We start from the raw sequence: 12,500 nt of genomic DNA, 5'->3' as shown, positions 1-12,500 counted from the left end.
TGTGTGTATGTGTGTGTGTGTGTGCTTATGTGCGCACATGTGTCTGTGCGTGCCCGTGCACATATGAATCATTTTAACAAAAATAGCAAAATAAAATCAGTGTCTCCATTCCTATTTACACTTTACACCAATTATATAGGTACCCCTTAAGCGGTAGCGAAGAGGACAACAAATGAATACATAAACAACCGAAGAAATAAATAGATCAAATAAAACAAAGAGAAACCACCAGGAGGAGGTTCTGTCTTGGGATATCAATCCTAAGCCTTAAACAATAAGAAAGCACTTTGAGGTCACCATAAGAGAGACATGATATTTTGAATCGTATTTTGAAAAATACAGCGTTCTTTTCCTTTTAGAATTCATGAGAATCAAAATGAGTCTCAGAAAAATCGAAAAATTCGCTGAAAATTATTGGTAGAGCTGGTGCCATAACAGTCACCAGCTCAGACTCTATCAAAAATAAGAGAAAAAATACTGCTTCATTAATTACACTGGTCGACAAAATTGATCAAAATATCTGTCCCATAAGCAATGTGAGGTGAACTTGATAGCATTTTTTCTGCTCATTTAAAAATTTTCAGAATTTTTCTATCAGGCATAGTTTTTTCGTGATAGCACATTAAATTTTAAACAATTTAAACTATTAAATGAGGATGACATTTCAATTAAACATTCCTTTAGAATTTAGAAATTTATTATTTCAAAGTGTATTTTGCTTCTGGGTGATCCTTTTTTACTGTCCAACAGTAGTCAGCCAACATTGAAGAGCTCCACTTCCGTTGATACCAGGTTTCCATGTTCAGAATGTCCTGGTGAAACCTCTCATCCTGCTCGTCACTGAGGGATCCAATGTTTGCAGGAAAAAAATCCAAGTGAGAGGCTAGGAAGTATAATTTTAGGCTCATATTCCATCCATAAGCCTTGTAGGATGGCAGTAGCTCATTTACGATTTCAGAATAGTTATTTGTTTTGTGATTCCACATACGCTGCGCAAACTTTCTTAAATGATAACCATGCAGCTTTTTCAAGATCATTTAGCACTACATCAAATTTCTTGTCTCTCATCAGATCCCTAATCTGTGGTCTAACAAAATTACCCTCTTTGAATTTTGCATCACTTACTCTAGGAAACATATTTTTCAAATATGGGAATCCTTTGACAATTCTATCTATACCTTTAACAAAAAAAATCATCAACCCTCGCTTAATATATAAGGAAGGCAGATAATATTTTCTGAATCATCAAAAGGAGGATTGATAACATTCTTCTTAAGTGGGGTCAGAGATTGTTTCTGCCACATATATTCTTATAATGATTTTTCTTATCCCGACTGTCCCACTCACAGAGAAAGCAACGAAACTTTGTGTAACCCAGCTGCATTCCAAGTAAAATTACCACAACCTTTAGGTCACCACAGATAGTCCATTTATGTTCTTCATACTTAATTTTGTGTAATAGAGGCTTTATACAATCATATGTTTCCTTTATGTTAGTCGCATGGGCTAGAGGAACAGAAGGAAACAAATTTCCATTATGGAGCAAAACAGCTTTCAGACTCACTTTTGAAGAGGCAACAAACGCCATTCATTCCTGTCATATTTATGGTTAAGTTCGTCCATAACAGAGTATATATCATTGCAGAACACCACACTAACCTCAAGTGAGAAAAACTGTTCAAAATCACAATGACGCTTACGATAAAACTAACTTTCGATTCTTTCTGGAAAAGATTCCAGCCCTCTAACCTAGAAGCAAGAAGTTCAGATGGCTTTTTTGGCAAGTTTCAATCCCGCAAAAGATCATTCAGATCTCCTTGACACAATAAATGTGGTTCACTTGAAGAACAGATTAGCTGAATGTATATAACAATCTCACGCATTGTTACCAATCGCTTGAATGAAGTTTATCCCACGTAAGACGCGTAACATACAGTGGGACACAAAAAATGTGGGTGATGGAAAAAAAAATGATATTATTTTTCAATTCTGCATGTAAAAACATATAAGATACAGCTATTGTATTCCTTGGGACAAATTATTTGTTGACCAGTGTTTTCTCATTTAAAACCACAAAATCAAATGACATGAGTTCGATAAGATATTTCTAAAGTATAACACAAATGCTCATTCTCCTTCCTTGAAAAAATATACAAACAAGTAACTAAACACATAGATAAACAATTACAATTTATCTTCTTATTTTTTTTATAGTAAACTGTCTATCCTGAACGAACATGGCATTCAAGAAGCGCAAGAGGGATGAGAGTGTGGCAGGTGCTTCTTCCAAAACATTGCATTATACAATACAAAGACAGTTCATCAGGACCATTGACAACACTAACAGAAGAGAGACTAACAAAGCTGAAGGAAATCCAAAAGCGGAGACTTTCTGAGCCAGTAGATTCTCCTCATCGGATGTCGTATGTCTGTTTACAAATTCCAGATACAGTCGAGGAAAACCATGTATATCATCAACAATGTTACAAACCGTTCACATCTAATCTAGAAAGACTTTCATCCTCATCGACCTCATCATCATTAACAGAAACTGATGTTTGTCGTCCACGTCCACCAAGGTGCCCTTCAGATGGATGGGAGAAATTAATGTTTAACCCAGACTGCATTTTCTGCCACAAGACCGGCAAAAAAAAAAAAAAAAAAAGTTAAACATGGAGGCAGCTGGACAACTGAACCAACATCACGATTTGAATATGATGGAGGTGCAACCGTTCTCAAAGTTGCAGAGGAACGAAAAGATTTTGAGATGCTGCGAAGGATCAAGGGTTATGACCTTTATGCCTGTGAGGCTCAATACCACAGGAGTTGCAGAGCTAAGTACACAAGAGACCCGTCGTCGTGGCGCAGCAGTGACCCTGAAGCTCTGTCTCAGCAGGCCATGATGGAGGAAGCACACCGCAATGCATTTGCCAGTACTTGTGCCTTTGTTGAAGAAAATGTTATCCACAATAACACTGTTGTCAAGCTAGACTTCTTGAAGGACATTTATGTCCAAGAATTAGCTCAAACCCAGTTTGGAAACACTCAGTACAGATCTGAGAAACTAAAAGCAAAACTTGTTGTGTATTATGGGGACAAACTATCATGTGAGCCAATCCAATTCCAATCTGGCCGGTTTGGTTCTTACCTTGTTTTCAACACTGACATTAAAGTAGGAGAGGCTGTGAAGCAGGCGTATATCCTTGGTACATCTGACAAAACAAAAGATGTGGCCTTGATTTTGAGGTATGATATTCAAAAAGCCTTTCAATGTGCCGAACCGCTGAAATGGCCACCAACAGCTCGATATCTGGAGGGAGTAAATCCTAACATCCTTGAGGAATTAATGAAGTTCCTGTACTTCCTCATAGCTGGCAAACAAACGCAGGAAGATGGCACTAAAGTCAATCGACTAACACAATCAATTGGACAAGACCTTTGCTGTGCTGTCACAAATGGCCAGTGGAAATTGCCAAAATACATACTTCTGTGTATGACAATGCGACATTTATTCAGAAGTGCAGAACTTATCAACCTCATAAACAAGTTTGGGCATTCAGAAAACTACAGCTTCTCTCTAGAGCTTGAAAGTGCATTGGCCAAGGTTCTTCAGGAATCATCAAAGATCCTCCCTCTTCGCATCACGAAAAACCCCTCTCTTCCAGCCGTATTCCATTCAGATTTTGATAACTTCGATCAAAATACCGCATCAAGATCAGTAGGACTACTGCTAGAGACATTTGAAGTGGATACCACTTTAATCACAGAGCGAAGTAAGAGCAGGTCTGTTAAATTAGAATACTCACAAAGTCTGTCTGAATGCTATGTCACACAAAAGCAGAGCCCATCTTACACAGTTAAAACTTGGACCTGTGCTGAGGGTGAAATCTCAAGCCATACTGCTCGTACCAAAGATATGTTGTGGGTCCTGGTACGTCTGCACAGCTCAAAGACAGAACAACAGTTGCCTGGATGGCCTGGTTTCATTTCTGTCACTGGTGAGAAACCGAAGAAGAAAACCACAATAGACTACTATCCAGTAATAAACTCGGCCAGTTCCCACCATGTAGGAAGTCTCTGTATCAGCATATACAACGCGTGAACTACCAGACTGGCATCTGGAAGTGTGCTGATGTTGCCCTGCCTGTAATACCTGAACCCACAGGACATGGATGGAAATCATCCGATGGCAAAATGAAACCAATATGGTTTGATGGACCAGTTGTGACAGAAGATGTTGCTTCTGAAGATGATGCCATTGCTAATGACGAAGAAATGACTTCTGATGATGAGATGGAACTAAGTGACATAGATGAATTTGTCATGTCAAGTGACAGTGATGATGACAGTTATTAAGTTTGTTGGGTTGTCCAGGCTTCAAGAGAGTCATGTTTTGTGCACTATGGTTTTTATGATGCTGCCAATGCTTTATAGATGTTCTAATTGTCTCAACTTAAATGAGAATGTATTGGTTTCTAGCTGTTTGAAAATTATTGGAAAAATTATGTTTTCTCTTGTCTTTTTGTATGTGATTTCCATATGATTCTGTAAGGTTAAAGAAAGAAATCCAAATTTGTACTTGAAATGAATTATTTTCAAAATTTGGGAATAAGGTAAACGTGATAGAGTGCTCTAAGATGCATTATTGGATTGCTGGTACTCGAAAAAATAGGTAAAGACACCGAAACCATGTCTCTATCAGTCATAGAGGGAAAGTTATAAGTGGAAACGTGATTGTTTGAGTTACGCCGGCGGCCATTTTGAAAATGGCCACTAATGGGTAGTTGATCCCAAAATATTGCTGTGGGCATCATATATTGTTGTTTCATAAGGTCCCAGGGACTAAAAAAAAAATTGTCCTATACTGTTAAGGGGGGGGGGGTGCACTGTGGGCCCTCCTGGCCCATGGACTAATACTCTTCAAATCATGATGAAGATATCTTACGGTAAAGATTATGAATTTAGAGGACTTTACATTGCATAGCCAATCTAGACTGTATCAAAAAACGGGTACTAAATATTCGCCAAATCTAATAAAATAGTGCGAAAAAATAATACATTCTATATGGATTTAGGTAACATATAACAAGGTGTATCTGACAGACAACAAAGAACAACCCTCTAGAATGCCGATCTAACATCTTTGAATACTAAAGTCAGAGGCTGTCGCACCTGTCTCTCTCTATAACGAAATAAATGAACTATTAAGCGAGGCTTCCCCAACCCGCACGCACATCAGAGAGGACGACAGACAATGTCTTTCTGAAGCTAGGGACTATGTATTTCTCTGCCAACTGTATATTGTTTAATCTGTCAAATACCTTTATATATATATATATATATATATATATATATATATATATATATATATATATATATGTATGTATATATATATATATATATATATGTATATATATATACATAAACATATACATATACATATACATATACGTATATATATATATATATATACATATATATATACATATATATATATATATATATATATATATATATATATATATATACACATACATCCTCCTACTCCTTTGGCTCACGGGCCACCTGTCCCTCTCGTAAAAACTCTTGACGGCTTTTAGAAGCTTTTCTCCTATCCCATATAACTGCAACACCTCCCACAGTTCTTTCCTGTCTATCCTGTCACAAATCTTTTCCTAAAGCTTTCTCACATATCTGTCTTTCCACAAAAATTTGATGCACGCAATCCCTATCTGTTCAAAACCCACACTGTTTCTCACATATTTCTCCCTCTATTCTTCTCTTAATCCTCTCAATGAAGACCCGCCCGTAAGCCTTCCCAAATACACTAAACAAACCAACCCGTCTGTAACTACTACACTCACACTTATCCCTTTTTCCTTTGTAAACTGGAATCATATAAGCACTCCTCCAGTCCTTCGGGACTCTACCCTCTCTTAAACATTTTTATAAATATTTTTATATAAAAAAAAAATAATAATAATAACAAATGAATAAATAAGTAAATGATTATATAGATCAATCGATCAATAAAGAAATAAATCCATAAATAAACAAATTGATAAATGAATGATTGTCTGTGTGTGTGTGTGTGTGTGTGTGTGTGTGTGTGTGTGTGTGTGTGTGTGTGTATGTGTGTGTGTTTGTGTGTGTGTGTGTGCGTGTGTGCGTGTGTGTGTGTGTGTGTGTGTGTGTGTATTCACCTCGGATCTGCTGCAGCCTCTGTCGAGACAGCCAAACACCACCCTACGGCAGCGAGCTCAGAGCTCATTATTTGCCGATCTCTGGGTAGGTCTGAGAAAACTCACACACCACACATCGGGACAGCAAAGGATTACAAAGGCGGAGCATGCCGACAGGAGACCTTTTGATCCATATCTAGGTCGGATGCAAAAAAAAAATCATATTAATAATAAAACAATAAATAAAAACTATAATAATGTAGATAACAAATAGAATACATAAATAAATGCATAGGTATAGTTAAATAATAAACAAACAGGTAAATAGTAAATAATAATAAATTAACTTATAACTAATTATAAATGAAAATCAGACAGACAAATGATAACAAAACAAAAACAAATAATATAAGATAAATTATAATCATTACAGCATCTTACTTAGGTATTTATCTAACTGATTCTTAAAGCTTCGAACTGAACTACATTGCACTACCTGTGCAGGAAGTTTATTCCATTCATTAACTACACGGTTGGCTAACTTGTTTCTACCCACTTCCAAATTGAATTTATTTCCAGACAATTTGAGACCATTGTTTCTTGTTTGATTCTCATTCAGTGTGAAAAAAAAATCTTTTTTGATGTTGTCAATTCCCTTTAAAATTTCAGACCTGTATCAAGTCACCTCTGAGTCTACGCTTTTTTAGAGAAAACAGATTCATATGCTTTAGTCGAATTTCGTATGATTTATTTTTTATATTTGGAATCAGTTTTGTGACTCGCCGTTGTACTTTTTCCAGTCTGTCAATGTCTTTAATGAGATTCGGTGACCATACGGAAACAGCATATTCCAAATGTGGACGAACTAACGATTTATATAGCTTGTTAATGAGTGATGGACTTTTGAAATCAAAAGATCGCGCAATCAGTCCCAGAATCTTATTTGCTTTCTCAGAGGCTATACACTGCTTGGATGATTTGAGATCGTTACTGATAATTACGCCGAGATCCTTTTCACTATCCACTTTTGTTAACGAATTTCCAAATAACTTACTGTTATTTTTACCTATGTGCATTACCTTGCATTTACTTGTGTTAAATTTCATTAGCCACTTTTCAGACCATTGCTGTAATTTATCTAAATCTTCTTGAATATCTAATTGGTTTGAGTGATCATTTGCCACTCCGTACAGTTTTGTATCATCAGCAAATTTGGAAACAGTAGATTTTAGTCCATGGTCTATATCATTTATATATATTGTGAATAGAAGTGGCCCAAGAACGGAACCCTGAGGAACTCACTGCTAGGTGAACAGGGGCTACACGTGAAAGGAGACAAACCCAACTTATCTCCGCCCGGCCGGGGAATCGAACCCCGGTTCTCTGGCTTGTGAGGCCAGTGCTTTACCAATCCGCCACCGAGCCCCGTGTGTGTGTGTGTGTGTGTGTGTGTGTGTGTGTGTGTGTGTGTGTGTGTGTGTGTGTGTGTGTGTGTGTGTGTGTGTGTGTGTGTGTGTGTGTGTGTGTGTGTGTGTGTGTGTGTGTGTGTGTGTGTGTGTGTGTGTGTGTGTGTGTGCGCGCATGTGTATACAAACAAGTTCACAGCATTACCCATAGATCGGGCCATATTTGACCTCGGAGCTCTCATCCGTAGGGGTAATAGCTGGAAGTCAGGAGTCCACAACCAGAAAAGTAGTTAGTGGTAGTGTAAGGACAGGAATTTTGAAGGGATATTATTTTTGGAATTTCGTTTTATTTATCTGTTTATTTATTTGAGTGTTGACTTGAGAGACGGTTTTACTCAACCAAGAAGCAAAGTAGAAAATAGAGCCTTAATAGACCATGAATTTATTCTATTCTATGTCTGCCTATCAAGATGTGTTGGCAAAGATCCTTACTATAATCGTTGAAGAAAAACATACAATAGGAGATAGCTACAAATATATTTCAGCTGATTTTGGTTCAACTAAAGCTTCGAGACGACATTAGAATGTTCTCGAACATAGCGGGCGCACCGTAGCTCCGCCCACCCGTGACGTCACTTAACACGTTCGGACAGAGGCGTAAACTAAGGCCATTAATTTTAAGAGTAATAGGAAAAATTCCCAACTTTCAGTTCAGGATTCCACTAGAGAAATAGTTTAGGGAGAGATTGTAGCAGCTAGGGGCTCTGTTGAGAAGCGAAATGAAGTTTTACGAAATAATACAACAGGGAGGTTAGTAGTTTACCCATAGATACGAACACATAGCCGTCTCGTTCTTTTTGTGCGCAGCTAAAATTTTAATCTGATGCCAAAAATGATTCCGATAACAGGTATGGACACGTTCTGTAAGATTAATGAAAACAAATGTCAATATGTGAGTTAAATGATATAGTGCAGATATAGTAGGTAGATAGTTATTATTATTATTAAGTTTTAAATCTGATGCCAAAAATGATTCCGATAACAGATATGGAAAAAGGGGTTTAAGGGAGTGTACTTCACAAACACTTTGCGTATATACATTAGCTATGAGGGTGTAATCCTTAGAGTACAATTCTGTCTGTGATCGTTCTCTAATAAGAGTACGGGGTTGAAGGTAGACACAGTGCTGGAAGTAGACACAATATTGTAAGTAGACTTATACAGTGACCGGAAGGTTGGAGCGTAAATAACTACGTTTTTCCACGTGCCTGTGACCTTACTTATGATGCCCATAAGCAAAAAAGACTGTGTTATTAAATATCTCGCATACCCATATATTTTCATATTGTAAGGATCAATAGATTGTCTAGTTGGAGAAAACCACAATATACTTTTGTATTTCCTTACTATATTTTTGCTTCAGTGTAATAATTAACACATAGCAGACCTTCACTTATACATGCTTTTACTACCCCCGAGCGGTGGGATTTACGCTATTAACCAACCTGAAGCTCACTTATCGGTGTGTCGACTTAGACAAAGCTTGTGTACCCTGTGGATTGGCAGTACAGTAATCAGAGACAGAATAGATCCTCGGCAGTCACTAAGAGTATAGAAATAGCGGATGAGATTGTGTGGGGAAGTGACGTGTTAAGGTGTATAGCTTTGATGGAACTACACATAATTAAAGGCAGTCAGGTAAAAATGAACAATAAAACGGAATGGGAATCCAATTCGGGAGAGGAAAAAGAGACGAGAGCGAGGATGGAAGATAGACATGAATGGGAATCTAACCCAGGAGGAGCTGTTCTATTGGCCAAATTTAAAGGTAGATGTATGTAATTTTGTAAAGGAAATGCATTACTTGTCAGAGGTTCAAGGGTACACAAGGGTTGTCACAGCAATACAAAGAGGTTCCCCCTGCTACAAAGGCAATGGAGAGAATAGGCATAGACCTAACGGATATGGTATCCGGGTCGCAGGGATATAGGTATATTTTGACCATAATCGATCACTACAGTAGGTTCGTTAGGTTTTTCCCATTGAGAACAAAACACCACCAACACATACTACACTCCCTAACCCAGTTCTTCGCAGATTACGGCACCCCAGAGAGCATCGTAGCAGACAATGGAGCAGAAGTTGTGTGGAGAACAGCAAATCACCCTACTCTACACCACCCCATACCACCCACAAGCAAACGGTGTAATAGAACGGATGCATCGAACGTTGAAGAGCATCCTGGCAACACTATGCCAGGGACACCCAAACAAATGGCCGGATCTACTACAAGCCTGTCAGAGGAAGATGAATGGAGCCACACACACCTCCACCGGACATACTCCCTATTTCGGCTTCTTCGGAAGACACCCACCCCGATTGGCCGGTCATAGACTCCCAGGTGTAGAGGGAACGGAAGATGAAACAGAGGTCGCTCATCAAATCATCCGAGAAACCCACCGTAAGATGACAACGGAGTATCGGAGTGTGGCGAACCGCAGGAGAGGCGAGCAGAAGGTTGAAGTGGGATCTTTAGTATGGATCCGGAAGGAAACTGCTATACCAGGTACCTGCCGCAAGCTGAACCCCAAGTGGGAAGGGCCCTACAGAGTGGTGGGGGCATTAGCAGGACACAGTGTATACGAACTAAGAAATCCCTTCACGGGAAAGGAGACAAGGAGAGCTGCTGCTCAAGTGAAACCTTACTTTGGTTCCGAAGAGTGGTTGGTGGAGCCTGTTGAAAAAAGAGTTCCACCCAGACCCGGAAGTGGAAATACTACCACCAAGGATGCGTCGTGCACCAAGACGGCTCATCGAGGAATGCTGAAGAAATCAACTGGAGCAACCCGACCAGTTGGTGCCATATCTAGTGATTTAAGGTGCTAAGATGACAGTAGTTAACTGCAATAGGAAATGTAGGGATCATATCGTGCCAGTATATGTCCAAAGAAAAACGAATGCTCGTGCAAATTAATGCAAAGATGCCCTCAATGTTCCTATATATTGGACCATAAGGCTTAAATGTAACCCACCTATACTTTTATACATGTGTAAGGTTGAGATGTCCTAGGATTAAGGATGCATATATTTCATGTTGTAAAAGGAAATTTCAGCAACAGCCAGGTGAAGGAACTAAAGGTCAACTTAGGGGGGGGGGATAAAGAAGTCAATATTAGCCTAGGAGAGGGACTACAAACGATGGTTAGCGAGCACTTTCATTCGGAGTAGTATTGGAAAATGGGAAAATTCTTTAGCTCGAGTTGGGATCATGGACCCAACTCACTTCACAATTACCCGCTTGACAGGGGTGTAGGACTAATCGCCGATTGCCCAGAAGTGAGTCCACAGAAGGGGGAGTAGTGTGCCACCCATGGGGCGAATCCACAAGAGAGAGTCGTGGCTTAGCTCGGTCGTACCGGCTATGCATGTCCAGTCAAGTATTAGGTAAGAGGTCAATTGGGGAAAACAGCCAATACGAATACTAATGGAAAAGTCCATGGAGACATTCACAGTAAATTGGTGTACCCCCGGGTCACCTGAGATTCGTACACCTACGAGTGTGCTGAGGGGAGAGTGCCTCGCCAATCTATCAAAAGGATAATCGCTCTCTGATGCAGGATGGATTTTTTTCTTTTGCAGAGGGATTTGGACCACACCAAATAGAATCCTTCACGTGATGTTGCGGAATTTTTCTTACGGGGGGGCGTAGGGCCATGTAAGGACAGGAATTTTGAAGGGATATTATTTTTGGAATTTCGTTTTATTTATCTGTTTATTTATTTGAGTGTTGACTTGAGAGACGGTTTTACTCAACCAAGAAGCAAAGTAGAAAATAGAGCCTTAATAGACCATGAATTTGTTCTATTCTATGTCTGCCTATCAAGATGTGTTGGCGGGGATCCTTGCTATAATCGTTGAGGAAGAACATACAATGGGAGATAGCTACAAATATATTTCAGCTGATTTTGGTTCAACTAAGTTTCGAGACGACATTAGAATGTTCTCGAACATAGCGGGCGCACCGTAGCTCCGCCCACCCGTGACGTCACTAAACACGTTCGGACAGAGGCGTAAACTAAGGCCATTAATTTTAAGAGTAATAGGAAAAATTCCCAACTTTCAGTTCAGGATTCCACTAGAGAAATAGTTTAGGGAGAGATTGTAGCAGCTAGGGGCTCTGTTGAGAAGCGAAATGAAGTTTTACGAAATAATACAACAGGGAGGTTAGTAGTTTACCCATAGATACGAACACATAGCCGTCTCGTTCTTTTTGTGCGCAGCTAAAATTTTAATCTGATGCCAAAAATGATTCCGATAACAGGTATGGACACGTTCTGTAAGATTAATGAAAACAAATGTCAATATGTGAGTTAAATGATATAGTGCAGATATAGTAGGTAGATAGTTATTATTATTATTAAGTTTTAAATCTGATGCCAAAAATGATTCCGATAACAGATATGGAAAAAGGGGTTTAAGGGAGTGTACTTCACAAACACTTTGCGTATATACATTAGCTATGAGGGTGTAATCCTTAGAGTACAATTCTGTCTGTGATCGTTCTCTAATAAGAGTACGGGGTTGAAGGTAGACACAGTGTTGGAAGTAGACACAATATTGTAAGTAGACTTATACAGTGACCGGAAGGTTGGAGCGTAAATAACTACGTTTTTCCACGTGCCTGTGACCTTACTTATGATGCCCATAAGCAAAAAAGAAAACTGTGTTATTAAATATCTCGCATACCCATATATTTTTCATATTGTAAGGATCAATAGATTGTCTAGTTGGAGAAAACCACAATATACTTTTGTATTTCCTTACTATATTTTTGCTTCAGTGTAATAATTAACACATAGCAGACCTTCACTTATATTCTTTTACTACCCCCACTTGGGCATAGGCCTTTTCG

This window comes from Oratosquilla oratoria, chromosome 35, assembly GCF_046742065.1.
Source record: "Oratosquilla oratoria isolate Oo_2021 chromosome 35, ASM4674206v1, whole genome shotgun sequence".
Classification (NCBI taxonomy): Eukaryota; Metazoa; Arthropoda; class Malacostraca; order Stomatopoda; family Squillidae; genus Oratosquilla; species Oratosquilla oratoria.
The sequence above is the reverse complement of the archived record's forward strand: the minus strand, read 5'-3'. Positions refer to the sequence as shown.